Source organism: Triturus cristatus, chromosome 2_1, assembly GCF_964204655.1.
Source record: "Triturus cristatus chromosome 2_1, aTriCri1.1, whole genome shotgun sequence".
Lineage (NCBI taxonomy): Eukaryota > Metazoa > Chordata > Amphibia > Caudata > Salamandridae > Triturus > Triturus cristatus.
In genome coordinates, this window is record NC_140581.1 from 161,081,264 (window position 1) to 161,106,783 (window position 25,520).

Here is a 25,520-nt window from a genome sequence, read left to right on the forward strand (position 1 = left end):
GTAAGTCCGCGTTGTCGTGCTGTGCAAAGTTACCAAAAGTACGCGAGCTGAATCCCTAGGCTTACATACTGGCTAAAAAGCCCTATTTATTTAACACACACCCAAAAAATGCTATTCCACCCCAAAAAAAAACTATTTGCAATAAAATCCAAAGCCATCCATGGTGTAAAAGAAAATCAACAGACAACACAAACTGTAAATTTAAATAACGCACCAAAGATTTGAGGCTGACTACCTCTGGGCCTACTGGCAGACTAGGCCACAAGCTTGGAACAGAATGGCAAAAGCAAGCACACTGCTTGGATGGCTCCACAAAATGGCCGCCACACACCCACAACAAGAAGAAATGGAAGACAGTCAATGTACGCCTATGGCAAAAGCACAATGCCTGCCTTCCTAAAATGGCCGCCATACACATGCACAGGCAACCCACCACAAATAAACAAAAAGTGATTACAAAGGACAGGAACAGGAAGTTATAGTGTCTGTGGAACTTACTCCCTCTCATAAAAATATTTTGAAAAAATAAAAGCTTCTCCGTGCTCCAAACCTACAGCTCAATGACAACCTGAGGAGTTTTTTAGCAGAAATGCACAAAAAAGCGTTTTCGAGAAGGATCTATGTTGCTCGCGAGATATTGTTTGCCAGATTGCAAAAGCTGCGTGTTCGGGATCGCGAACTGTACAAAAAGGCTTTATCGCGTGCGCGAACACGCATATTGCGAGCGCGAAAATGACGAAAACTGTAAGTCCGCGTTGTCGTGCTGTGCAGAGTTACCAAAAGTACGCGAGCTGAATCCCTAAGCTTACATACTGGCTAAAAAGCCCTATTTATTTAACGTACACCCAAAAAATGCTATTCCACCCCAAAAAACACCTTTTGCAATAAAATCCAAAGCCATCCATGGTGTAAAAGAAAATCAACAGACAACACAAACTGTAAATTTAAATAACGCACCAAAGATTTGAGGCTGACTACCTCTGGGCCTACTGGCAGACTAGGCCACAAGCTTGGAACAGAATGGCAAAAGCAAGCACACTGCTTGGATGGCTCCACAAAATGGCCGCCACACACCCACAACAACAAGAAATAGAAGACAGTCAATGTACGCCTATGGCAAAAGCACACTGCCTGCCTTCCTAAAATGGCCGCCGCACACATGCACATAACCAAAAAGTGATTACAAAGGACAGGAACAGGAAGTTTTAGTGTCTGTGGAACTTACTTCCTCTCATAAAAATATTTTGAAAAAAATAAAAGCTTCTCCGTGCTCCAAACCTACAGCTCAATGACAACCTGAGGAGTTTTTTTAGCAGAAATGCACAAAAAAGCGTTTTCGAGAAGGATCTATGTTGCTCGCGAGATATTGTTTGCCAGATTGCAAAAGCCGCGTGTTCGGGATCGCGAACTGTACAAAAAGGCTTTATCGCGTGCGCGAACACGCATATTGCGAGCGCGAAAATGACGAAAACTGTAAGTCCGCATTGTCGCGCTGTGCAGAGCTACCAAAAGTACGCAATCTGAATCCCTAGGCTTAAATACTGGCTAAAAAGCCCTATTTATTTAACACACACCCAAAAAATACTATCCCACCCCAAAAAACACCTTTTGCAATAAAATCCAAAGCCATCCATGGTGTAAAAGAAAATCAACAGACAACACAAACTGTAAATTTAAATAACGCACCAAAGATTTGAGGCTGACTACCTCTGGGCCTACTGGCAGACTAGGCCACAAGCTTGGAACACTCAATGTAAGCCTATGGCAAAAGCACAATGCCTGCCTTAAAAAATGGCCGCCACACACATGGCCAGGAGGACACAACAACGAGCATAATCCAAGGGGAACAAAGAAAAGAAATACAGGCCTTTATGGAAAAAGAAGCACACACTACTAAACTACCACCACAAAATTGCCACAAGCCACATGGGCACTCACAGTCACAACAGGCCATGGAAAACAATGAACTGAAGCAGGCCTATAATATATGACCGTACAAAGGAGGCCTGCTAAACAACACAGCTTTAATACACAAATGAAAATGACCAGGGCTACGAAAGGATTGGAAAGAAGTTACACATCAAGCACACACATCCCACAAAGGTATTTCACACACACACCAACAGAGAAATACACCACAGCCACATTTAACATTTCAAATAATCCTATGCCATCCATGCCCTACATGATGTTGAAAATTCTACAGACACCACGAAACATGAACCCATGGGTACCCTACTGGCTGAAATTGCAGAGAAAAACAACTAGGCCCCTATTGAAAGCACAGGCCACCCGCCACCACAATTATTTTAAAAAACAATGAAAAACCCAGAAAAATGTAGGTAATACAAATACAAGCCCCAATGAAACAAACACACCAATTCTCCAACTTACTTGTAGTAAATTAAATCTCAAATCAAAAAGTCCTCAAATAAATCCAATCCAATGGTATGAGCAGACAGACACAAAAAGTGATCCTTCCAGCTCCAAATCCAAATGAAAGTGAACAGCACATGCACAAAGCACTGGGAGGAGCCTGCTGGACAGGAACAGGAAGTTGTAGACTCAGGGGCACTTCCTTCCTCTTGAAAAAAAGAGTTAAAAAAATTAAAGGACTCCTCCTTACACAAAAGACTACAGCAAAATCACAATCTGAGGAGTTTTATGAGCTAAATGATCATTTTAGAGAAGGTTTTATGAAGATCGCGAGATATTCTTCGCCAGATTGTAGTTTTTGCATGTTCGGGATCGCGATCTTACCAAGACAGCCGCCGGAAGTCAGCTCGCGCTCCCGAATGACGTGTTCGCGTTCGCACACTCTCGCGGGATTGGGCAGCCATAGTACAAATCCCGTGGCGCTCGCGAACTGACAGAAAAGCAAGTTGGCGATCGCAGAATCACGGTAAGACGTTACCGCGCGCGCGAGAATTAATATTGAGCGTGCGAGGAAGCAAAACTACTACGCTACGCGCTAGATTGCGTAGCGATCTGCAACTTCGCGCTCTATGCGAATCGCGAAGTTGCCTAAACTTCGCAAGCACGGCGAACAGAGCGTAGTTCAACGCCCAGGCTTAGAAAATATGCCTTAGTGCTTATGGATTATTTTATCAAAATACCCTGAAGTGTGTTTTATGATTTAGGTGTAGCTGGTGAATTTTTTTTGTGAGGAGATTTTCAGGACAGAGGGCTACACTGATGAAATTATTAGAGACAATAGCCCACAATTACGCCCAGATTTACAAAGGTTTTGCATTGGGTTTGCGGTTTTAACGCAGACCTGATGCATAATCCTTTTGGGAATTTACAAACCAATGCCAATTGATATTTGTGTTGGTTAGTAAGAAAAAGTTATGCGAAACAGCACCAAGAGCTCCTTTGCATTACTCTGGGTGCACAGACATAATATTGAGTTTTTTATTTCGAACTACAGCAACATCGAGTTGGAAATATCGAAGGGACAGAATATCGACATCAAGAATATCAGTGACCGGGGGCGTGGCCAACTGCTGACGGGAATGGCAGCATGGTAGACCAGCTCCCGAAATATCCGTATAAAACTGATTCGCCCGGCCAAATCTTCGCACCGAGGGGCTACCTGAATGGTGTTGCTGCTGCCCAAGGTATGATTAAACTCTGGGGATAATCATGAGTGCCGTTGGAGGGCGGCTCCAGACACTGGCTTCACCCGATGTGACCATGCCGGAAGAGAGTGTTGCTCCTCGGCGCAGGAGCACAACGCAACACCGCGGCTGTTGAGTAAAGATGATGTACTCGAGATGGGTAAACTTAGAGATAAGTTTATTTCCAATGAAGAAATAAAGGAAGCACCAGCGGTTACACGTCTTCAAGCTCCGGCTGGTTTTCCTCAACTGCCAACTCTTGATTCTTGGACCCGATCAGGTGTTCTAATCTAGAACATCCTGATCGTGCCAAGAACCAAGAGTTCATAACACAACACAATATGAACTTGTGCTTACAAGCACGAGACAAAACCTTATAATGAACATAACACATCTTCCTCCCCTAAATAAAAAAACAAAAAACACATTTCAATCAAAAAAAAAAAATAAAAAAAAAAAAAAACTTAACCTTAAAAAACAATTTTGTTTTTGATAAAGGAAACAAAGTCAGACATCCAACCAGGTTTCCTTGTTTGACGTTTTCTTGAATCTACATTAAGATCCAACTCTTTTGGAACATTGACACTACTGCTAGAACAATCAACAAAATCATCCTCATCACAAACGTTAAAAGACTCAGGTTCTTCTTCAAGATTAAAATACACACTCTTATCACCTTTTAAGACAGCAATTCTGCTAAGGTTCCAAACTTTATCGTTAGTAAGCCTCACAGAATGTTTAAGAACTTCTTTTATTTCAAAAGGACCCATAAATTGCCTTTCCCCTTTCTTGACTTTCCACGGTTTTTTAACTTTAACCAACATTCCTACACTGACAATCGGGTCATGCGGAGAACCCTTCTTCCTATCAAATCGTTCTTTACTGACAGCACGATTCATGATGAGATTTTCTTTCACTGATTCTAAATTCAAATCTGATTTGGTAGAAGGAGCCAACCAAGCAGGGTTACATTTAGTTCTAGGAAGTCTACCTCTCATAATCTCAAATGGTGAATAGCCAGTCATAGCATTTGTAGACGTTCTATACATCCATACTGTTTTAAAAATCTGTAGCTCCCACTTGTCATTATCAATTCCCGTGGCTTGAATAGCAATCTTGAGAACTCTGTTGAATCTCTCTATTACACCATTACCACTGAGATTGTATAAAGAAGTGGTACAATGAATTATACCTAATCTTTTGAAATACTCTTTTGCCTTATTAGAAAGAAACTGGACACCATTATCAGTAATTAGGCGCACCGGTAACCCTTCTTCTGTGAAAGTTTCATCCAAAAAAGAAAGTACTGCATCAGTGTCTACCTTACCTACAATTTTAATTGCTGGCCATTCAGAAAAAACATCAATGATGGCAAGAACATATTTTTGATTGGGACCTACAGGACCCAATATATCCATGGCGATAGTGTGCCACGGAAAATCAGGAATGGTATGCTCACTAAGATTAGGTTTGAGGGTAATCAATGTTTTATCAGCATTGGCACACATGATGCAATCCCTGACACTACGTTCTATGAACATGTCCATTCCAGGCCACCAAAAATTTTTTTTTACTCTTTGTTTTGTTCTCACAATACCACAATGACCCTCATGACCATGTGACACAATTTCTTGTTGCAACTTAACTGGAGGAATGGCACGATCATTTCTTTTGAGAATACCATCAGCTACTAAAAGTTCATCCTTGATTTCCCAAAAACCCCTTAATTCAGCACTGATGTTCTTTTTATTAGGCCACCCTTCTAAAATGTGCTTCTCCACGTCTTTTAAAACTAGATCATTATTAAACTCCTTAAACCAAACATCACGATCAATAGGTGCAGACTCTTCATCATGAAGTAAAGCAACATGGAAATCATCCCACTCATTGTGGGTACATTCCTTAAGTGGTAAAGGCATCCTAGATAAAAAATCGGCAGTAACATTTTCTTTACCAGGCACATAAACTATCTTATAAATGAAATCCTGAAGACGCATAGACATACGTGCTATGCGTGCAGAAGCTTTCAACATGCCCTCTGTGGTCAATAACCGTACCAAACGTTTGTGGTCGCTTCTGATTAAACACTCTTTACCCCACACGAACACCCTGAAGTGCTCAAGCGCCCAAACACAAGCTAAGGTTTCCCTTTCTATAGTGGAGTACTTTTCTTCTGCAGGAGTAAGTGCCCTGGATGCATGGGCAATTATGCATTCTTTACCAGAATCTAGTCTTTGAGCAAGAACTGCTCCCAAACCTCTTGCACTGGCATCTGTGGTGATAATGCAAAATAATGACGGATCAAAACTAGAAAGAGCAGTAGCTGAACAAATCGCCTTTTTTACATCTGCAAACTCCGCTTCGCACTCTTCAGACCACATAAACCTGTTCTTGTCCTTGATCAACTGTCTGATGTTGAACATGCGACAAGAAAAATTTGGCACGTATTTTGAGTAAAACTCGGTAAGACCCAAAAAAGACCTAACATCATCTTTGGATTTGGGATGAGGAGCAGATCGAATAGCCTCAACTAAATCATTTTTTGGTTTAATCCCCTCTTCGCATAACTCATGACCCAGATAGTTCACTGACTTCACGCCAAATTTACATTTTGAACGTTTTATAGTCAGACCATGATCCGAAAGTACTTTGAGTACCTTCTCAAGTGCTGCTAAATGAACCTGAGGATTGCTTCCAAATATAAGAATGTCATCTTGGAAACAAATGGCATTATCACAATTCTTTAAAATATCTTGCATTACCCGTTGGAAAATGGCTGCTGCAGAAGCTAACCCGAAAGGCATTCTGTTGTACCTGAAACAGCCAAACGGGGTAATGAAAGCAGTGTAGTCTTTGCTATCCTCATGTAATTCAACTTGGTGATAAGCAGCGGAAAGATCAATTGTTGAAAAAAGTTTAGCATTCCTAACAGTGGTTAACATCTCTGAGATGCGAGGTAGAGGAAACTGGTCAATGACAATGTTGTTATTAAGATGGCGGAGGTCAATGCATAACCTAATTTTTCCATTGGCTCGTTTAGCAACGACAATGGGTGAAACCCACTCTGAAGATTCAATCTTTTCAATAATGCCATCTTTCATTAAAGAGTCAAGTTCATTCTTTACTTCTTCGCGAACAGCTAAAGGAATGTTACGTGCTTTGTGAATTTTAGGACATGAATCTTTTTTAAGCTTGATTTCATGTTTGAAGCCAATTAATTTGCCAATGTCAGACTTAAAAGCATTGGGGAATTTATGAAGTAACAACTCGCTGAGACCATTAACCTCATCAATAACCATGACAGGGTTGGAACTGTTTGGGGTTAACATAATGTCCAATTTACCCTGATCATACCAACTCAAAACAGAAGGTCCTTTTTTTGACACATAAAGCTTAGCAGTGCATTCACGATTCCTAAATCTGAAAACCAGGGTTCTGTATCCTAAGATATCAATTCTCTCACCAGAATAGCCTTCCGGACTTATGTCAGGAGGATTCAAAACGTTACCTAATTTAGGTACGAATTGTGAATTCCAGATCATCTCATTCACAATGGAGTATGGTGAACCAGAATCCGCATACATTTTAGTATCAACACCACCAATAACCATGTCACATATAGGTTTCTTTCTTATGAAAGAACTGTCAATGTTCAATATAGCAAGCTCAGAACCTCTTATATTTAGAACATACGAATTTGCACCACCGCAATCAGAATTAGGATCTTCATCATCGCTGTCATCAGTTTGACCTATACATTTAACCTTATTATTAGTATTCTTCCTGTTACATGCTTTCATGAAATGTCCAATAACTCCACAATTAGAGCATTTCTGTTTAATGGCCGGACAAAATTTGTAGTTGGCCAGGTGAGTTTTACTTGTACACCTAAAACACCTTAAACTGTCTTTTTGATCTTCTCTTTTCCCTGTATAGGCACCAGAAGACTTCTTTTTTTTTTAAATCTTGTGACTTACTATTGGGATTAATTTTAGCAACAACATCATTCTTATTACTGTTAGACTCGCCTTTGACTTGTTTTGCACTTCTGCAAGACATTTCTGATTTCCTCGCAATGGCTAATATGTTTTCAAGATTAGAATCACCATTGACCCATAACCTTTCTTGACTAGTGGAATTATTAGCATGCATCACTACTTGGTCCCTAATGAAATCCTCCTGTAAACCTCCAAATTTACAATCTAACGACAAAGTTTTGAGCACGGAAACATAAGAGTCAACAGATTCATTTCGCCAAGTTTGTTGAGTAAAGATGATGTACTCGAGATGGGTAAACTTAGAGATAAGTTTATTTCCAATGAAGAAATAAAGGAAGCACCAGCGGTTACACGTCTTCAAGCTCCGGCTGGTTTTCCTCAACTGCCAACTCTTGATTCTTGGACCCGATCAGGTGTTCTAATCTAGAACATCCTGATCGTGCAAAGAACCAAGAGTTCATAACACAACACGATATGAACTCGTGCTTGCAAGCACGAGACAAAACCTTATAATGAACATAACAGCGGCTGAGGCCTGGTCCGTGAGTGGTGTTGGAGGCGATGACTGAGTGGCTCCCTCACCCTAAATAAAGTCTGACAATCAAGCGACAGCCAGCGGAGCAGTATGGCAGGTTGGTGAACGCCAAGGAGGGGGGAACAACCTGACACAGACTTCTGCTGACCTCCCCACACCACCGCATACCCATAGCGATGCGAGGCTAGAGACCCAGGCAGGACTTTCCCCGTAGCCCCAGCACCCAAAGCGGCTACCATCCTGCCCATCACATTACTTTTGAGGGAGGTCCGGTGGGCCGTCGATACTTCCACCAAAAAGGCCTGGTCCCGCAATGAAACAGCCCCAGAATACCACACGGCCGCTTTGGAGTGCGCGGTGCCCCATATGAAGCACTGAGCGTCCGGTGGGGCCCTGACTACCTGCTTGCTGCCAGTTGAGTGCTGTGGCCCAACAGTTATTATCCGGTGGGGATCATAGGCCTCTGTGGCCTTTCTAGTGCTTGAAGGAGTGGCGAAGGCGGACATTACATAACGCACAGGGGGAAGATACGCATTACTGTCCCAGCCGTGACCGGACCAGGGGCTGGGACACGTGTGGAATCCCTTGTGTCTGACGGACAGAGAGTTATCGGACCTGTGAGCCACAAATAGATTTGGGACCTCCGAACAAGGTGTTGTGGTGAGCGACCGGAGCCCCCGATCGTGACTGAGGGGTGCTTACTAGTGATTCATCGGCGTGGAGTTGGGGGGCCACGTGCCAAAGCCGACAGGCCGAGTAGGGGAGCCTACTGCAGGCGGCGGTGAGTAGCTGTTGCCTCTTGACTCTCCATCGTCACCCCTCCAAAGGAGCTGACATGGTGACGGGCTGCAGAGGGCGAACAGCAACGCAGGCCAAGCTGGACAAATTCATGTGGCAGCAGAATCAGGAGGAAGGGCCAGGTACTGTCGTAGCCCACAGTGAGAACTCGGAGCCTTCAAACAAAGATCTATTAGTGGCAATCACCACCTTACGGACCTCTCTCAAAACCCGGATTGACACAGTTGCCACTGAAATGGCCTTAATGTGGGAAGACATGAGGAAAATGGCTGATCATGTGAGCACAGTTGAGAGCACAACTACAGAACTGGTGACTGATACAGCCCCCCTTGAAAAACAGGTTACCGACCTGCAAACTTCCCGCGAGGCGATGGCCATACAACTCGACGAGTATGAAGGCATAATGAGGCGCAACAATGTTCGAATTCTAGGCATTCCCGAACTGGCGGAGGGGCAAGCTGCTGATCTATTTGTTGAGGAGCTGATCCTACAGCGTCTTCAGCCACAAGGCCTGTCCAAGTGATTTTCCATTGAACAAGCCCATCGTGTGCCAGGGGGTAGGCCGAAGCCAGGCACCCCCCGACCGCTCCTTGCTCGAGTATTTCATTTTCGCCACCGAGACGTGATCCTGCAAATTGCGAGAGCGCCCCCACCCCCACATTGACTGTCGAAAACAGTAAGATGTCCTTCTTCCCAGACTCCACCTTAAGGGTCCAGAAACAATTCCCGAGCTTCCTGGAAGTGAAACAAGCTCTCAGAGACCAGGAGATCAAATATGCCATGTTATTCCCAGCGAAACTCCGATGGCAAGCTGTGGTTCTTCACTAGACCTGAGGATGCCTGGGACTGGCTTGATGGCTTAAATCTACACCGATGGCTGGCGGTACCAATAATTGGCGTCAGCAAAGACGGTCCCAGCCTCCTTCTGATTCAGGTTCTCAAAGCCCTACAGGATGATTACGAACAAGGGACCAATAAAGGGGACTGACTTGTGCTCTTTCTGTTTCTCATGGTCAGCAGGGAATAAGTGTTGTACTCCTGCTATAGTTTCCTAGTATGTAACCTGATGGACTTACTTGTGTGTATTTGGTCCTCAGACATCCGGATGTATCTGGCATTCAGGCTCTATACTTCTTTACCCTATGTAACTTGAAATTTATTGAAGTACGTTTCACCTTTAGGGTTATTGGTTGGGGCTAGCTATGTGACCTACCGTTTGTTGCACTAGGGAGTGGGATTCTTCATGTTCCCGAAGTTGATAAGGGTGGGCGACAGGCATTCTGCAAGTTGGGGGTGGCGGGTGGTTCCAGCCCATTATGCAGAGAGGCAGGGTGGGGGAAGGTTCATTCTGGGTGGGGGGCAGGGGTTTGTTAATTATGTTTTTCTTGTGTTCTGTATCGGTATGTTACAATGCTTGGTTCTCCAGTATCACACATGGTACCACTGTTAGTAGTACGTATAGAATTCACTTAAGCTGCTTCTGGCCACCAACAATACTCTATTCTGCGGTGGAAGGGGGTCCCGGGGATCCCCTTACAAATGAGTCCATCTGGCTGTCCACTTTTTCCAATGAATCGATTTGATGACACCTGGCTTAACACTTAATTTATCCACGTGGAATGTTAATGGTCTTGGGGAGAAGATTAAGAGAGGTATTGTATTACAATATATTAAACGGCAGGAGCTCGACATAGTGATGCTGCAGGAGACACACTTAGGGGCCAATTCCGATCCGGGTTGGAAGGGCACCGAACGCGATCCGGCCGGAAAAACTACGAGCCGTATGCGTGTTTTCTGGCCGACTCGTACAGCTGTACGAGCGAGCAAGTACGATGCGAGCTACGTGAGATTCACCGACCGAGTCGTTTCCGGGTCCGAACTAGGCCTGGGCGAAAATTTCGTTCCGTTCGCGGAAATTGCGATAATTTGCCATTTTCGCGTTCCGCGGAGAGCGTGAAAATGTCAAAAATTCCGGTTTCCGCAGCTTGGCGATAATTTGTTTCTTGCTCGCGCTGTAAAATAATACATTCTCGCGCGCGCGCAATCGCCTTACCTGAATCCCTGCGTTCGCCGACAAGTTTTCTTGATCCGGTCACGTTCTCCATGAGATGTTGTATTGTTTTGAGCCATTTGCTCTGTCTCGCGACAGTTCGCGCCCGCAGTGACGTCATGCGTCGCGTGATCACGTCTTTCTTCTCGCGATCATGCACCGCAAGACAACTCAAAACAAGATGGCCGCGCCCGCAAGCAACCACATGGGTAAGTTGGCGACCCGCAACCATGCAGAAAATCACGCGAACATGCCGGAAAAAAACTTCTGCTTCTTCGCGATATTTCCGCTTGTTTGCGATAATTTTAAACATTTTCGCGATAATTTGCGAAAGTTAATTTCGCAAATTCTGCCCACCCCTAGTCCGAACCGCTCCATACGTCTCGGTCGTAAGCGAACCGTGGCGTGCAATGGATGTGATTTACAACCGAGCTAGTACGATGCACGCGTCGGACAGCCTGTGCGAGCCAGAGTGTCCGGCTCGCAAAAGCTCCCGGAGTCAGAGTTCATGGGTCCACGTCGGACCCCCTGACACCCGCAGCCCTACGACTCGGACACAGGGGGAGACCTATGGGTCTCCCCAACACAGGCATGTACGGTGCGGAGGGCACCGATGCGTACCCACTGTAGGGGGCGCACTTGTTCGAGACGTACCCATTCAGTCAATGGGAGCGCATGTACGCATCGTACAACTGGCTCCCATTGACTTCTATGGGAGTCCGACCGAACCGAGTCCGACAGCATACATGCACATCGTACTTGCTTGGTTGGACTGTAGGGGTCCGGCTCGGTCGGAAAACACTCCGGATCCGACTCGGTCGGAGTGCTTTCCGACCTGGATCGGAATCGGCCCCAGTAGGAAACTCCTGTGGGGCTCTGAATAGAAAAGGTTATCGAATGGTAGTTCACTCTGGATTCGCCTCGGGCTCCAGGGGGTGGGGATTCTCCTCCGAAAGGGCTGTCCATATATCATCCATAACACCTGGACCGACGCTCAGGGCAGGTACTCAGCAGTCACGGGCTCCTTGGAGGGACGTGTTTTTAATGTTGTCTCTGTATATACTCCCCCAGGGTTACAACGACTGACACTACATGACATAGGTACCTTGCTGCTGGAACTGCCCTTGGCAGTGTTAGTACTGGGGGGAGATTTTAACTTAACTATGGATGGTTCTTGGGTCTGTCTTCTGCCCCGGGAGGACCCGGCGAGAGGCTCGCAACTCTATGAGTTCGCTAATGCCCTGGGGGTTGTGGACATATGGAGGTGGCTTAACCCACTACATACACACTTCACGTTTCAATCAGGGGCACATGGTAGCCAATCTCGTATAGACTACATATTTACGCACGCACAGGATATCCACGCCTTCATGAGCTTCAATTTCCTGGCTTGTGGGATCTCCGATCACTCTCCCGTCCTCACGACTTTTGGCATACAATGGGCCAGGTGCCCCGGTACCAATAATATACAGCCGTGGGCGTTAAAGATACCTCATATCAAAGAGGCTCTACGTAAGGATACTGAATATTATTTTGCTTAGAATGTGGGGTCCGTTGACTCGGCAGTAACACTATGGGGAGCATTTGGAGAAGTTATAAAGGGCAGGGCACTGTCATTAATGGTGGTACATAGGGCTGAGTGATCCATGAGAGTGGTTGAGATGGAAGCGGACAAATTGGATATGGAGGAGTTGGCTGCGTGAGCCCCCGACCATACTATTCAACATAGCCTTAAAATTGAGAGACAGGATTATAGAAAACTTCTTCTAGAAGAAGTCACGATGCGTTCCCTGTCTTGCAGACATAGGATCTATGAGCAGGGTGAACAAACAGGCAAACTCCTGGCGTGGCTGGAACACAAGGAGCAGGCTGCGAGATGGGTCCACGCGTTAGCCAGCCCAGAAGGTACACTTCTCACTGACCCTCAACTAATTGCTGACTCCTTCGCATCCTATTATGAGGAGGTTTACAACATCTCGCAGACATCTCAAGCCCCGATGTCAGCCAATCTCCTAGCCACTATCAATGTGGTTAGCATCTCCCCACAGGATTGGGATGCCCTAGAGGTGGACATCACGGAGACGGCGATTCAAAAGGCCTATACAAGATGTCTGCTCCGGCAAGGCGATGGGTCCAAATGGGCTTCCCGTCGAGCTTTTTAAACCCATGGCAGCAAAATTAGCTCCACACTTGTTGAATCTATATAAGGAATGTTTTGAGTCAGGACTCCTTCCGACAGATATCCACACTGCTACTATAGTAGTAATCCAAAGCCGGTTGAAGACTGTAAATCATACCACCCCATCTCCCTCCTGACCGTCAAGGCTAAGATCCTGGCCAAACTCCTGGCCAATGGATTCCTTCCTTATATTACCGATCTGGTTCACTCGGACCAGTCCGGATTCATGCCGGGTAGAAACACGCCCGAAAACTGCGACGGGTGAATGGGGCCCTTGGTAGAATTAGCACCATTGAGGAAGACGTGATCCTACTATCTTTAAATGTCACCATGGCGTTTGATACCATCAAATGGGATTTTCTCTTTGCTGTGTTAGCTCGCATGGGGTTCGGTCCCAAGGTGATACGATGGATTAGGCTACTGTATACACAACCCACCGTACACGTCGTCGTCAATAAACATCGCTCAGCCGCTTTCACCCTCTGTCGGGGCACAAGACAAGTTTGTCCTTTGTCTCCATCACTCTTTGCCCTGGTATTAGAGCCACTGGCCGTTTAGGTCAGGGGTGATCCAGAGAAAAGGGGGCTCAACTGGACAGCGGACCATGAAGACCGCATCTCGTTATACGCTGATGATATTCTCCTCTACCTAGCCTCTCCAGCGTGATCTCTGCGGCAGGTGCTACACATTTTTCATATATTTGGCACACACACTGGATACAGGATAAATTGGTCCAAATCCCAGATATATGTGTTATGGGGCGATCCCCCATCTAGTCCAAGGGGCTATGAGATTCCAGTGCCACCCTGTGGCTTTCGCTACCTGGGCATTTTTGTCAACCCAGATGTTGACCTCTTCTTTGAACAGAACCTGTTTGGGCCCATTCAACGTCTCAAATCTGACGCCCTTCACTGGCGATCTCTCCCTATCAGTCTCCAGGGTCGGGCGTCCCTGTTTAAGATGCTTGCACTTCTGCGCTTTCTTTATGCATTGCAAAACACTCCCAATCCTATCCCAGATTCCTATTTCTCCCAAATTGATGTTGTAGTGCGGGGACTATTGTGGGAAGACCATCCGCCACGAATTGCAATGAGCAAGCTCACCATGGGATGGTACGACGGAGGCATAGGATTACCAGATTTACGACTCTATTATCAAGCTTCCCAACTGACTGCAGTCAATAGATGGGTGTTTGTCCCCCGTGACGAGCCCAATTTCCGTACAGATCATTGGCTCATGGGACGGGGCGGGTATAATAGGGTGCTCTACACCAATCCCCGTAAACTTAATTGAACCGGCCCGTACGTTGAGGTTTGGCATGAAGTCACAAGAAAGTTGGGTTGGCATAATCATCTGACTAAGGCAACTCCACTTTGGGAGCCTGATATTCTGGGAAGACTTAGTAAATGCCCTGGATTTGATAACTGGGACACAAACAGGATATCCAAGGTAGGGGACATGTGGGTGAAAGTGAAGCTGGCTTCATTTGCTGACCTCCAGACAAAGTATCATTTGGCACAATCCGAGACCTTTAGGTACTTACAGATTAGTCATGCTATTTCATCTGCCCTGCCAAAGGGGACTCCTCTCCCTGACTCTTCCCCCTTAGAAGACCTGTTTCTATTAGATCCCATGGACAACAAGGCCATACCACTTACTTATAAGAAACTTGTGAATACCCGTGCAGATCCGATGCAGAAATTAAGGGTGAGCTGGGAGACAGACCTGGGAAGTATAGAGGATGACGACTGGTGAGACGTGCTGGCCTCCCCCAGGGAAGTGGCCATTCCCATGCATCTACGGCTCATCCAGCTGAAAATCCTCCACCGGGTCTACTTTGATGCTAAGCTCCTGTTTAGACTGGGTAGGCGCCCTGACCCGCTCTGTCTCCGGCACTGTAATCAAGTGGGTACGTTTGTCCACATATTATGGGAATGCCCACAAATTCAGTACTATTGGGAAAAGATTACCCGCCAAACGGAGAGGACATGTGACAAGCCCCTAAAGCTATTGCCTCAGCTCTGCCTTCTTAAAATTTGGGAGGTGACTGACCTCGCCCAGGCTGAACAGGCTTGGGCCTCGATGGGCTTTACCATCGTGAAGGGCAACATCGCACAGAAATGGGGGATGGACACAGTCCCGCTTTTAAGTGATTGGGCAAAGGACATGGATAGTGCAATGGTTGCAGAGAAGACTGTGTTTAAGGACGAGGATGCCCCAGGAAATGGGACCATAAATGGGGAAAGTGGAATAAGAACAGAGGAGACATCTGCAGCTCCCTTACAACAGAGCTGCGTCGCGAAAGGCAAACACTGATGGCCTTGTCAACGGCAGAGGTGGTGACCTGGCCACTGCCAAACTAGAAGGTATATGGCCTCCAGGCCTACATCATCTCAGTTTACCACGATATGTAGTTTCTCAGCTAGCGATGTATCTTGTAGTTAGTTGGACACTTACAAGAGGCAGTGAACTGCAGCAACCTTTGCTCAATTGTATGTGGATGTAATGTTGCGAGAACCCTGTGTGGGGGGGTGGTAATATGGCTATGATGCATGATGTGTACCGATGCAATGTTGTTGAAAATAAATAAAGTTTTTAAAAAAAGAATATCGCTGACCAGAATATCGACCTGAAGGTAAGAAATATTGTTTTTGTTAATATCGAAGTCAGTAATATCGTTTGCAAAAATATTGTTGTTAATAATATCGATGTTTATATTAGTGTTATGTATTTTAGTATGTATTTCATATGTATGTGTTCTATATTTTTTGTTATGTATTGTATTTTTTTTAAAATATATGTATTACATTTTTAGGGGTTAGTATTTTTTTAAAGTAAAACTTGCGTTTTAGTGCCGTAGCGGGTTGTGGGTTTATAGGGGAATAGGGTGGGAAGTAATTTAATTATAGTAATTTTAATAATAATTTTTAGAAATTATTTTTAATGACATTTTGCCTTTTAGTTCGGTAGCGGGTTGTGGGTTTATAGAGGAATAGGGTGGGAAGTAATGTAATTATAATAAAGTATTTTTTTGGGGGGTATTGATAATTAATTTATTTTAATTAATTATTAATCGGTAATTGATTTTTATTAATTGATTCATTGATAATTATATTAATTGTGTTACTTTATTTTAGGAGTGAGTTGTGGGTTTATAGGGGAATAGGGTGGGAATAATTTAATTATAATAAAGTAATTATTAATTTTTATTTATTGGTATTGATCATTAATTTATTGGTAATTAATTTCTTAATTGGCAGTTAATTTCTATTAATAGAATAAATGATAATAATATTAATTGTGTCAATTTATTTTAGGAGCGGGTTGTGGGTTTATGGGGGAATAGGGTGGGAAGGAATTTAATTATAATAAATAATTATTACGTTTTATTTATTGGTATTGATAATTAATTTATTGTTAATTAATAATTAATTGGTAATTCATTTTTATTAATTGATTATTTTATAATTATATTAATTGTGTTAATTTATTTTAGGAGTGGGTTGTGGGTTTATAGGGAATAGGGTGGGAAATAATTTTATTTTATTAAAGTAATTATTAATTCTAATTTAATGGTTTTCTTGATTAATTTATTGTTAATTAATTATTAATTAGTTGTTTAATTAAAAATGTGTATAATTAATTGATAAGCATGTTAATTTTAACCCTCTGCTATCCTACACTTTCCCTACAGTTTACTCTCTGGAGTGGGAATAGTAATTTTTACCCCTATGCTATCCAACACTTTCCCTACTGTTGCACTCTCTGGAGTTGGAATAGTAATTTTTACCCCTACGCTATCCAACACTTTCCCTACTGTTGCACTTATTGGAGTGGGAATAGTAATTTTCACCCCTACGCTATCCAACACTTTCCCTACTGTTGCATTCTCTGGAGTGGGAATAGTAATTTTATCCACTCTGCTATCCAATATTTTCTCTACTGTTTTAGTAGTATGTAGTGTATAGAGTACCATATCTCTATAGATATGTCGCTCTGCAGCTCTGTTCTTGTCATGCAATGGGGAGGTCATCGTTCACCAGTGGTCCCAGGTTGAAGGTGCAAGGATGGGGTGTGCAAAGCCGACCTGACTCATCTTGCAGGGAGAGTAGAAAGCAAACAATCTAAGTTTGCTCGCAGTCACTGTGATAAAAGAATGGTTGATGAACTGAAATTGAGTGTGGGGGATATTGTTAAGGTGAAGGTGGCAACTGGTGCCACTGACAGCCAGATCCTTTTCAAAATTCTTGAGACCTGGGCTCCTCCATTCTGTGTTCTTACCCTCTAACATGACATGAATAGATGTCTTCCTGCCACCACCATCTTCATAATCATATATCCTAGCCTGCAGAAAAGCATACATTCAGCACTCATCTGCTCTTTGCCCCAGGAACTTGGACAAACCACAGCCCCTACCTGCAAGGTAAATGACCTATAGGTGATCAATAACTCTGTTCACTCTCTTCTTCCTTTGGTAAATCAGACTTCAATTATTACCTCTTAACAAGGAGAAGACTGAATTATGTTTTTCTCACACCTTGGTTTTCCCATCAGGCAGAGGTCGACATCTCTTTTATCCTTTCTTTTTTTCCAATGGGCTCTACCTAGGGTACCAACCCCCCCTCCTCTGCAGACTGCAGGGTATATAGAATACAGATTCCAGCCAGCATCTGTGCCTCCACAGATGGAATAAAATCACCCACTCTCCAATTGCTTTCAAGACAAATCTTCAAGATCACCCATCATTCCTCCACTGTGCCACTATGCCTGCATCACAGACTCTGCTCGTATAGCCCAAGAATGTCCCTGACTTTGTTCTCATATTCTGAAGGTTTTGCATTGGTGGAGCATACTTTACAGAACGGGCAGCCACATGCTGACATTCAATTCGAGCACGAATCATACATTTTCCTAACCAAAAGGGTTGGACTGGCTTATAGGCCTTTTCACCAGAGCCCAATGGGCTGGTCTAACAGATCAGAGTTTGGGCCATTTTTTTGCTTCTCTTTGCGTGCCTGTTTTATGGTATGCGGGACCGGATTTTCTGTTAATTTCCCTAATATTAAAAGAAATATTGCCAGCAAAAAGCACAAATCCACAAAAACTTCTATAGCTTGCAAAACATTTTTACAGCCCCAATTTGCAAACATGGGCCACTTTTTTATCCAATTCTCGAATGGGGCCACTTTTATTTTGCACCCAGGTCTATTTTCTGTCCCAGTCCAATGCTGCTAACCAACTGGTATTCTACAAAGATATAAAGGTGTGGCTGTTCCCAACCAATTGATCCTTGGCCTACCTAATTGTCCACAACTCTGGTTTGATATATAAGATAATCACAGATGCTCTGACCCTGGAGATCAAATGTACTTTACATCAAAGAATTCCTTCTGCCTCAGTGAAATGCCAAAGTGCATCACAAATTCATCAGAAACATGTATGGAGCATCACCCCTCCACCCCCACATGATACCCAGAGCTTCCTATGTAGGCTAAAAGATGAGTATTCACTAGCTCACCCAAACACAATAAGGTAAGTAGTCCTTCACCTGAACATACTGGAGAGCTCTTTGGTGCATTGGCAGTACCAAACAGAAGTAATAAGAGGAAAGGGAAACCCTGAGGGATATGCCTGCTGGTGGATGAAACAAATGGAGTTTGAGTACAGTCTGTCTACCCCTTGGATCCTGCTTCTTTCCATAAAGAATCCATTATAAATGAAAGCCGACAGATGGCCGTGGAAAGCTTGGCAGAAACAGGTAGAGGAAATGCAGAATGCCTTTCCTGAGGAGTTTGATTTCTCTGTTTTCTCTGAACAAAATTGTCTGCAGAGTGGGTGCTTTAAACATAGCTCCCTCTAGGCAAACCGTCAGTGCTTTAAATGGTGCCACCATAGCCGTTGCTACCTAAACAGCACAGATATCCCCAACAAGCAGAAAGGGAATCTATAAAAAGGTGGATTGCCTGGGTCATAGTGGAAGATGTTATGCTTTCCACCCCTTTGGAGAACCGGTGAACCACCCGCCGGCGTCGAAAAGGGAAAGTAAAGTCCATGAATCTTGCTAGCCCCATACAGACTATCCCAGAAAAGTGTGATATGCAGCGTGGACTCGTCTCCAAAGACTCCCAAATTCAATCCTGTAGACAAAGGGCAACTATGAATTAATTGTGACATTGAATAAAGGAGAAGGTCATAAAAAGTCATCAGGGTGCAAAATCACTGTCTGCAGTTGTTTATTTGTAAAAAAACAAATAAGTGCTGAGGCTCTCATCAGGAGGCAGCGTGCATTAGCCCATTTATCCTTTTAGCGCCACCTAAAACAGAACCAGTTACTAACCATGAAAGTGGAGAGAGGGTGTGGCACAATGGCCAGAGCTGCTGACTTCAAAGCTGAGTAAACAGGCTCAAGTCTCGGCGCCGATTCAACATTTTAGGCAAATCACGCAATACTTAACTGGTGCTCATAAAAAGCGCTGGTATTGATGATGAAGTGCTAGTGCTGATCACTGGAAACCACCGGCTACAATTAAGCACTGACTGTCTGGCATCAGAAATATAAAATCCAATCACCTTTTGAACCTTGGACAATATTTCAGAACAATGGGAATTGAAATGGCCATCAAAGTCCCCAAACAGTGATTAGAGACAGGGGAGGGATGAGTATGCACTGATGCAGGGCTGGAACTAGGCATGGGCAGTGCGGGCAGCTGCCCAGGACCCCGTAGTTAGCCCTCCAACGTGGGGCCCGCAACTATGAGACAAAGCAGACCACCGCATGGAGGGTGAAACCTTGCAAGTGAGCCACCTTAGGAGGACCCCCTCCCCTGGCCTCACTGCTATGGTGGAGCAAGGGAACCCAAGGGGAGGGGGGCCCTCATTCCTAGTTGCAAGAAGACACTTTCCTCAGGTTTGTCCTTAGGCCTCCACCCTTCACCCACACAGAGGCACGGCGGGATGTCTATTGCCCTGCTGTTTATCTCCCTGACAGTATAAACCCTCTCTGGATATAAGCAACCCTCACACCTTCAGCCCTTGATGAGATGTCAAGAGGTGCTTGTAGGTGAATGAGAGGGAGGTGCTGCAGCTACAGGAGGGGGGCATCTATTCAGATGCAAACAGCCCTGAATGTGTCACGTCTATGCAATATAGAGGGGCCTCGCACATTCACTTTCTGCCCATGGCCTCAAAAATCCTAGAATCGGCCCTGCACTGATGTTATAGCAATCAGCAACGTCCAGGAAGCTTGTTTGCCCACAAAGAAACAATCAGCACGCTGGTTTAATAAGCTCGGCGCTCTTCAAGGTTGCTTTACCTGTCTCTAAACGCAGACCTGTGCTACTCGTGTTTTCTCATTATCCTCCTAAAAGCGAACAGGAAAGCTCAATGAAAAGACAACATGCGACCTAAACAAGAGCTTTCAGCTACAGTCTCTACAGGCAGCAATTACATTTTGAAAGGAAATGTTTTACAATTGTAATTACACTTAATAAGCGGATTTTTTTTCTTCATTCTTCTCCTGCGGTGAGTCAATTTGATTTTTAAATATAAGAGACATAATTGATTTCAGTCCCAGATTAGAGCTGAAAATGATCTGCGTGTCATCTGCTAATGGAAGAAGGTAACTGCAATGGATGCGGATTTAAAACAAGCCTATTCAGGGCAACAATTATCGCACCCAAAAGAAGGTTAGACACGAAAAAATAAATACTTTGCTGATTTGCGGGTTGGTAGCTTAATTAATGTTATACTCTTCGCAAATAATTAAAGATAATTCACCTGATTACAATTTTTACTCAACATGGCCGCATATTTCCTATTCCCTTTGATACATGTCCCTGATGACACGTTTCGGAGAAATAGCTGCACTCCTTTTTGTGCACTTATTTTAAAATAGTCATATGTGGTTTGTTGTATCCTACAGAGCAACTCTAATAATAAGCAAAAAGCTAAACATGGTATGCTTCTGCACAATGATCTGTCACGTGGCTCTATGCTGAAAGGGTAAGTAAAGCGTGCAGCCCGATGGTGCCACCTAGCGGTAGTGCCAAATTACTGCACATTGCATTTCACAGTGGATGTGGAGCAAACCAGGATGCAACAATTCCTTTTGCATGGAGCTCTGCATTTTATACATAATTCCTGCAGCTCGCATCGCCATAAATCAGGGACAGAATACTCTATAAACCACGCCACTCTAATGGTACTTATCTGATGCTGCAGCTTAACCCAGCTACAAATAGTGTGAGATCTTTGAGGCTGGTAGTTCACATGCACGCAAGCAATGAATGTTCAGCAGAGGTGATGCTATGCTGGGTTTGGGACGGAGTGGCCATATCAACCGAGGAGTAAAGCATTGATGTTTGCTCTCCACCTTCTTCTTTGATCTCTACACCATCGATTTAATTGATTTGATTTTAATTTATAAAGCGCAACGTATGCCCGAAGATGTCTTGGCGCTGTATATATGCTATGGATCGTGTACACTGGGCCTAGTCAGAAATTAAAATGGGAGAGTAAAAAGCCAGGTGGTCAACTGTTTCCGAAACGTCTGCAGATTGGATTGTCCTCTCAGCATCTCAGGCATGGAATTCCAGAGCATGGAGGTATGGTACACAAAACCTCTGCAGGCCCAAGAGGCTCTATAAATAACTGGTACTACTAATTTCTTTAAGGCCGCAGATAGCAGGCTCCTCTTGGGTAACCACCAAGAAAGTCTTTTCTTAAAAAATTCAGGACCTGTCAGATAAAGAGATGCATGGGCTGCGCAAAGAGCTTTAGGGGCTACCATTTTCATAACAGTTCAGCCAAAGTGGACAAGAATCAAATGTCTTACAATTATAAAGCAGCCGAGCTGCTGCATTCTGAATCCTTTGCAACTTTTGCAACAGCCCTTACAGCATGCTCAAATAAAGGAAATTACAGTAAACCAGTCTGGAAAAACCCAGAGTAATGATAAGAGTCTTCTTGAGATCGTATGGTATGAAGGGAAGATCCTTCTTTAAGAATTTTAACACAAAGAAGCATGAATAAATAAGCTGGTTGGTCTTTTCCACATCAGTAAGTTGAGAATCAAACATAATACCCAGATTTCTTGCTGATGGAACAGGAGTGGGAAAAACACCCAGGTCTTGAGGCCACCATGCATTGTCCCAAAAGGAGATATCTTGAACAAAGATCAGCACCTCCGTCGATATATACAATCTTTGTTGGTGTGACCACAAGCGTTCCAAATTTTGGAAGTATAGAAATCCCAATCCTCCTTTTGCTGACACGGTTTTAATTTCTAGTACTCCACCAGATCTCCACATCTTATTCAGTGACTGAGGAATACTGCACTGCGGATATGTTCCAGATCAATGAGAATGAGTCTTCAACAATATTTATCAATCCAATGCGCCAACAATGGTGAATTTCCAAATTCCAAATGAATAGCTGCAAACTGTAGTAGTAAAGGCATTTCCCTTCTTACTAATACTGATAAGTGAAAAGGGGTCCTGCATCTGGAGCAGGAAATAGGAAAAGATAAAAAAACAGCAAATCTAGTAAAGATGTTTGTGTGAAGACTAAGGTATTACATCCCCAAGATTCATTGAATTAAAAAGAGGGTGTTTTTTCACGCTTTGCTGAAATCTGGAAACACAAGGCGCAGTAGAGCAATTAGCTCAATTGGACAGAAAACTTTGGTCGGACTCCTTTATGATGCATACAGAGTTCCAAATGCTGGACTGGAGACCAATGTGGATTATTCATCACTTTCAGAAATGGTTTGGAGATCGCCTAAGGTTTTCACTATTAGAATGCACATTCCCTAAAACCAACATTCAGTAAAACCTTGCTGGCAAGATCTCGACAACCACAACTTTAAGTCTTACTGGGAAAATGAACTTCTGTCGATGGCAAGATAATTTTCTCCAGTAGGAAGATATTTTCTATTCCATTACTGAGAAGAACCATCCATGATGAACTCAGTCTTAGCACCGTTCATTTTGAAAGGAGACACCAAGGCAAAAGCTACAATTTCATGGCAGAAATCAGGCCAGGTGCTTTCCTGAGCTGCAGCCCAAAATAACCCCTTCCTTTATTAATGGATCTTCACAAAAGATCTAAAATCCAGAAAAGATTTGATGACCTCCTAAGAAGTTCCGAAGCCAAGGTATTGTGAACAGTGTGTGACAAGTGGGGGCGTAATGTAAAACTGATGAGGCCCCTGCAGAATGTGAAGAGAGGCCTCTGAGTCCCCTATATTTCACACTTTAACATTTATCTTGGGCTGAATGGAGTCCGCTTGAATGGTTGGGGTGCATTAAGGGATAGGCCCCCTGCACCACAGGACTTGCAGGGTCTGCAGTTACACCCCTAGAAATTTCATGTTGCCGTGGACAGAAATAAAAGCCACAAGATGATGGTCGGAGAAGAGACCTGCTGATCATCTACCTCCGGGAGGGGAGTGATGCAGGAGGGAATGACAGATGAAGTCAGAATGACGATAGTATAGACAAGGTACCGAGCATTGGGGAAATATTACATGATTTTGATATTACGACTAATTTACAGACTGACAGTGGATTAAAAACTAAATCCATGTTCATGCCTAATTTACCTCCTGACAATATGATTGACTGCTTTTATAAAGCAGTCACCAATGATCTATATAAATTAGAAGGTAAATTAAACAACACACGATTCTGGTTTAAAGATAATCTGACTAAGGAGGAGAGATCAGCCCTCCAACAACTTTCAAACTAAACTGATCTAAATGTGAAGGAGGCTGATAAGGGGGGCAATATTGTCTTGATGGACAATGTATACTAAACTGGAGAAATTGACCATCAATTATCAGATGAAAATTCATATACTTGGATAACCAAGAACCCCATGCAGGAGGTTGTCAACCTTGTAGAAAGAACACTTAGGTATTGGCACAGTGAAGGTCTCCTATCGGACATGGAATTGAAATATATGTTCAATCCAACACCAAGGACAGCTTATGTTTATACTCTACCTAAAGTCCATAAAAATGCGTCAACGCCCCCAGGTAGACCAATTATATCTGGAATGGGGGGCCGACTGAACGTATTTTAGAATATATAGACATATTCTTGCAACTGATTGTACATAATCTTCCTGCGTTCATTGAGGATACGCAAGATCTTCTCAATAAACTGGAAGATTTGGTCTGGACCAAAGACTTCATGTTTGTAACCCGAGACATGAGTGCCCTATATACTAGTATCCCTTTGGACAAAGTGATGGAAGCTCTTACATATTTCCTGTCAAAACGAGATGCAACTCTGTATGATTATACACAAATATTACTGGAGTTGACACGTCTGGCACTTGACAACAACTATTTAATGGATAATGAGACCTGGTTTAGACAGCATTCAAGGGTGGCTATGGGGGCAACATTTTCCCCATCATTTGCTAATATATATATGCATTTCTTTGAGGAACAGCACATATGGAGACGTTGTCCACCAGACTTGACCAACACCATCATTTATTGGAGTCGATTTATCGATGACATTCTTATGATCTGGGGGGGGGTGATCAAAAGACTCTTGATGCATTTCTAGAACACATCAATGACAATCAGTACAATCTGAGCTTTACTCATAACATTAGTAGTAGCCATATTGATTTTTTAGATATTACACACTTCATTGATGATGGTAAGCTTGAGTTCTAACTTTTTAGCAAGGACACGGCGTGTAATTCGGTATTGCACGCTAGGAGTGCACACCCTGACTCACAAATTCATGCAATACCATTTGGCGAAATAACTCGGCTCAGACGTAACTCTAGTAAGGATGTGGTATTCCAGCAAGAAATTGAAACTCTCGAACAACGCTTCTTGATTAGGGGCTATGATTGCACATTATTGGAAAAAGCCCACGCTAAGATTAATAGAACAAAAAGATCAGGACTCCTTAAACCCAAGTGCGAAAAGAAGTGCAAATCAGAAGGTGATAGGATTGCACTAATAACACAATTCAACTCACACAGTAGCCTAGTCTTTAAGACATTTAACAAACACTGGCAACTTCTAAGGATGGACCATTATTTGGATCCATATGTCTCCAAAAAGCCACGTATTGTATACAAAAGGGGTAGAACTTTGAGAAATATTTTGAGCCCCTCGATGAGAACTAATCCAATGACTGATCAAACAAACATGTGGTTCCTCAAACAAACAGAAAGGTTTCTTCAAACACACAATGTGCAATGTATGTCAGTTTGCAGAAAATAAGAAGACCAGTTTCAGCTACAACACAAGTACACAGGATACATGACCTCATGAATTGCAATACAAAACATGTAGTGTATTGCATCATTTTTC